Here is a 5,829-nt window from a genome sequence, read left to right on the forward strand (position 1 = left end):
AAAAATAAAATAATATATATATATATATATATATATATATATATATATATATATATATATATATATATATATATAGAGAGAGAGAGAGAGAGAGAGAGAGAGAGAGAGAGATATGTGTGTGTATATGTATATATATGCATATATATGTTATTCCTGTTTAAAGTTGTACATGTTATTACTTGTTAAAAGTAATTGAACACAATTTCTAATTTCAAAATAACATATTTTGAAGCCTTACATATGTGCTAGTAACACATTTGTGTTTTACTCTATCAGTTTAAAATATTTTACCAAAAATCGCTAAAACCAGAAGCTTATGGAAAAGACAGTATTAAATACTTTGTTATATGTTATGCTGTACTGGATCTATTCAATAAACTCAAAACAACAAATCTAATAATTATGTTCCTCACTGTTCCACCCACCTCCCTCCCATTAACACACATACTCCGTCTTACCAACACACACACGTTTCAGTAGAGTATCAGTCAAATTATTTGAGTTAGACATGTTTGTGCTTGCTAAAGTGTGGTGGCCATGATGAATGGGGCAAACTCCTAAAATTAATCAGTTGTAGAAATGATTGATATCCAGTCAGTTTCATTAAAATACATATATATTACCTATATTACATACAACATATATATTGCTAATGCCACAAACTGGGCAAAAACACTCTCACTGTCATCATCGTTTTGCTTTTATGAAGAAATAGTAAAAACATGTTCTTATCGTTCAAGTGAGAAACACAAATTTAACATAAAAATGAAGAGTGAGTTTAAAGAAGACATAAAAAGATGCAAAATTGCTTGTATAATCTTCACATTCCAACTACAGCTTAGGGACCTTATGGCAGATGTTTGCTTACCATGCATTGTAAAGTGATCTGACCCAGGACATAAAAAAAAAAAAAAAAGTTCTAAATTCCAAAGGTAGCCAACACTGATGGTTGTATAACATTGTAAATATTGTACAGGGTTTTTCTTGGTTAAACAAATGTCTCCAAATTTTTAATATGCTAAGGGAAAAACAGTGCACTGTTGTTATTGATGTTTTAGGAAATGCATTTTTCTTCTAGTAAGGAAGTCTTAGGAGAAAGAAAAACATAACAGACTTGTTTTTCTCCTACCTGTCAGGTACTCACTCCCCAGACATGGTCACTGGCCTTCTGCCCAGATGTATGACGTCCGTGCACTTAAACACATTTGTTCCATGCAAGCTAACTTGGGTTGAAACTCTCCCTTCTTTAAATGGTTCTGATGAGGCCTTATAACTCCACTTCACTCATATCCATTACCTCACACGCATTATTTAGAGTTACGCAGGTATTTTAAAAGCCATTTGTGTTTTTCTTCATAGAAGCGCTCATGACGTAAAGAATACAAATCAAAAAGTCTGAATGTTCTTCACAGAATCTGTCATTTCTCTCTTGCTTTTTAGGTCAATGTTATTTTTATATAAACAGTTAATGATCTTTGTATCTGAGATTTACTGATTTCATTGTATGATCTTTTCCCACTCTTGGTTATTCTTTACAAAATTACCCTTTAGAAAAGTATATCTCAGAGGCCTTGGTTGCTGAATAGAAGGTGTGTGTGTGTTTGTGTGTGTAAGACAAACCACGCTCCAGTGAACAAGCCATCTCTTTAAAGGAGCTGTGCTACTGGCTGCCTAAGAGTGTCAGACACTACGTTAGATGCACACACTTGCACTCACACACAGAACAAGAAATAAATAAATAAAAGAGACACACACCTTTGCCACTGAGTTGTGTCTGCTTGGGTGTACAAGAAAATATATATAAATTCTGGCATCTATCCTGGGCAGGTTGATGCACACCTTTCTGACACGCCCTCAGGGGGTAATGATGTAGCCGATGTGACCTTTTTTCAAAATATTTCTACTCTGTCACCCTGCTCAGTAGAAAAAATCCCTTCCCAGCACCATGTTGACTTTTATACATCTTTAACAGGATCTAAGCCAAGCTGACAACTCAGCTCCTCTGTTTGAAGGTCAGTGTCTTTACTTCAGCTTGTCCATGTTAAGCTACCTGTGGAGAGTCGTTTTCCCCGACTGCACACAGTGGAAGTGAGACGCATTTGCTCACTTGCAGCCGTGCAAATTGTGGAAGTAACGTGTAGAGTTTTATTAAAAGGTCACATATGACTGTGGTTAATATGGTAAATGAGGACATCTGTACCATTTAATGTTTAAATGTTGACACATTAGGCAGAGTTGTGCTGGCAGGAGATGACAGCAAAGCAATGGATTCTTTTACGAATGAACAGGCGGGAAACAGCTAAAGGAGAGATAAAGATTGCTGCTGAACTTAAAGGATGTCTAAGAGTTCGCCTCGATCCTGACTGGCACAACTTACTGATGAATCATTACACTTTTCTGAATGAAGACATCTTTGCTACATTGACTTGATCTTTTTTTTTTTTTTTAGTAAAACCACAACATATATGGAAGTAATGATGTGCACTGTTCTTTATCCTCCCCTGTTGTGGCGTAAAGAGGGGGAAATGGAAATATCCTATGTCCATGCAAGTTGTGAGCATGATGACTTGAAATACAAGTGAGGTACCGACTTCCATCTTGGTGTGGCTGCATCTAGGCATGAAAAAGTTCACAATTTAAAATTGGATATAGGTACATATATTTCCTCAAAAAAAAACAAAAAAAAAAAATATATATATGTATAAACAATTTGAGGAAACCATTATGCTTTCAAATTTTTATATTGCTTAAAAGTATCGTTTCCTCAAATGATTAAGGTGGCCATTGGGGTGGCCAAAGCCACCACTGGTCACCCCCTGACTCCACCAGTGTGCCATGTGGTATTTAAATTGCACCCTCCACTTGTCAGAATCCGTCTCTCTGTGCTGCTTGGGACAAATAAAATAAATAAAAAAATAAAATTATATTCTTATACACAGTGCAACTTATACCCACTTGAATACTTGAAAACATTTTCTGTTCAAATCCCTCAGCAATAAGGTGACATCAGTGCATTGCTTGTTTACTCAGTAACATCCAGTGAATGGATGGTAAGAAAGTTTACAAAGAAGCAAATTTAGAAATAGCTAAATAATTTAAAAGTACACATACAGGACTTTGTGTTGTCAATTAGCTACACATTTAACAGTACCCTCATAATAAAGTAACCCTAAAAATAAGGGAAATTTTGATTTCACAGAGTCTGATCAGCTAAAATTATAACATGCCTTTTTTTTTCTTTCAAAAAAAGCTGCAACATTAAATCCATGCATAATCCCAAATTAATAGTATGCACAATACAATAGAACATAAATCTATGTTTTGGGTTTATGCATGTGTTTTTAATTAACGCATTTTTGGTACTTTAGTAAATTTTATGAGACAGTTGTTTCAATTTATTTTTATGCCAAACCTTTTACAGATTTGCTTTTACTTAGAATAGGCCAAACTATTTCTGCATGACTTCATTTTCTCACAGGAACATATTTTGGAATTCTTCCACCTTATTTGCATCAGCAGATAATTTTTGTTTGAGGCTTTCCTTTACGAGTTGTGTTTTAATTTGTGCAGATAGTTAAACTAAATCTTAAGATTAACCAATAGAAGTGCACAAAGAAGCTTGAGCAATTAAGGGTTTTAAGCCCCCCCCCCCCCCCCCCCACTTTATAGAAAAATGTTAGTAACAACTAAAAAATGAAGAATGAGTCATGTTAAAAATTATCCTTTAAATGATAAAAACTCATAAAACCCATTTGTGAATGTTGTCAGAATTACCCAATATGATTTTTAGCAATCAAGTTAAAAACAAAGCATTCTTGTATGAACTTATTTTAAAATTCAGATCATACCATGTCACACATCATCACTATGCTAAGTTGCTTGGCATAGTGGACTGGTTGCAAGTCCATCATTGAGCAATGACACAAACAACCACTCACACTTAAGGAGAATTTAAAGCTACACATTTAGCTTAACATGCATGTTTTTGGTCTGAAGGAACTGGGGAACCCAGAGAAGTCACAGATAATTAAATAATTCCAACAAGAAAGCCCCCAGAACAGGAAGTGATCCTGCAGCACCAACAAAATTAAAGTAACCATAAAACACCCACACTAAAATAAATAAATTAATAAATAAAATGTGTGTGTATGTGGGAGTGGGGGGAAGTTAGCTTTTATGCAAAGTGGCATGATTTTTTCCCCCTCCTCTTAAAATGATAAATGATGACATTTGAAGCAAGAGTCCTGATTCGGAGTTGAAGAGTGACATCTTGGTGAATCATATTTTTCTGCAGCAACCCTAATTCAATGTCATGCTCATTTTGTTTTAGCATTGCATGCCACTTAAAAGAAGAAAAAAAAAATACAACTTTAAATATAAACTCTACACGGAAGCTGTAATCAAGTCAGCGTCACTGTCCAAGCAAGATGAATTAAATGCACTTTGATTTTACTTGCATGCATTATATGTTCAAACAAAATCTAAACATGTTTCTCTTTCGACCAACTTTCAAAGAGCATCGTTTTCACAGCACACGCAGAATATGTTTGTCAAGAGTTCATCTTCTTAAAGCAATCCTGCCTGGAGCAAACAGAGTACACTGGCTCAGGAGAGACATCCATCATGCAGCATTTATTTTCAGTTTGTATTGATCATCAAGCTGGGAGATCCTACTTTCCCTCCTTTTGATATGCATTCTTCAACTCCACAACTTCAACACATGCTTCGACTCCAGACGAATTGTCTGGTGGGGAAAAATGAATGAAAAAAACAAACAAACAAAAAACCTTATCTGTCCCCCATACCAATGAAAAAGCTGTATCTGCATACATTGAAATGTAAAAATAACACACACGAGTAAAATCTATTTTGTTGTTTATGTTTTTGCTTTGTTGGCACCTTTCTGATGACCCACCTTTTAGAGTGTATATCAAATAATCAAAACATTAAAATTAAATACAAATAAAATAATTACAATTACTGCATCAAATCATTGATTCCGAAACTATTCACGTTTCGACCCACCAATCAAAACAAAAAGATTTGCAACCCCCAACTATTGCTGTTTAAACTTTAACATGTTTACAAGAGGTTAGAACCCTACGATGGAGCTTTAAGGCTAAGCTAAGAAAAAAATAAAATTAAAAATTAAATGCCCTAAAATTACGAGAATAAAGTCGAATGAGACTTTTTTTTTCAGCTCTCTAAATGCTCTTTACCTGCGTAGAGCTGCTGCAGCCCATCGAAGTGTACCACCTTACTGTAAGCAGGTTCAAAGTCCTGATGCTGATAATAATCTGATGCTGATGTGCTCACAGATTAACTCTCTCCTTATTTGTAAAACTTATACCAAAGTATAACTTAACAAGATGCTCAACATTCTTCATTTTACCAGTTCAAATGCGGTAAACCTGCTTTTTGTGTCGGAGTTCAGATAATATTACGACTCATTTTGCTTCGGATTGGTTATTTGATGACACGCCTACTGGATTGATTGACAGGCTGCGTTGTGGATCCGACTCGTGGAAAAAACAAAACATGAGAGCTGCAAAAAGTCTCATATAAAACTTTATTCACATAATTTTATTAGTTGAATTATTGTTTTTAATTTTTAACGTGGCCCTAAAGCTCCATCGAAAGAACCCAAATGCAGAACAGAACTCAGGATACAATCAACAAACTTATTCATTTATAAAAATGCTAAATCAAATGGCTGACAAGGCCGTTTCTGGGAGTCCTTCCCCAGAAAATTTGAAAAAAAAAAAAAAAAGTGATTTCTTTCATTTTGGTGTATTTTAACAGTTTGTTAAACATCTACCTGCTCATAAT

At 34.7% G+C, this 5,829-nt stretch overlaps 1 protein-coding gene across 1 annotated transcript in view; it reads right to left on the reverse strand.

The window, feature by feature from the left end:
• Positions 1 to 5,829, reverse strand: part of grin3a (glutamate receptor, ionotropic, N-methyl-D-aspartate 3A) — a 63,551-nt gene that overhangs the window by 26,570 nt on the left and 31,152 nt on the right. The gene's annotated exons all lie outside the window — the stretch shown is intronic.

The sequence above is a fragment of the Nematolebias whitei genome, chromosome 18 (genome assembly GCF_014905685.2).
Source record: "Nematolebias whitei isolate Nwh7 chromosome 18, NemWhi1, whole genome shotgun sequence".
NCBI lineage: Eukaryota > Metazoa > Chordata > Actinopteri > Cyprinodontiformes > Rivulidae > Nematolebias > Nematolebias whitei.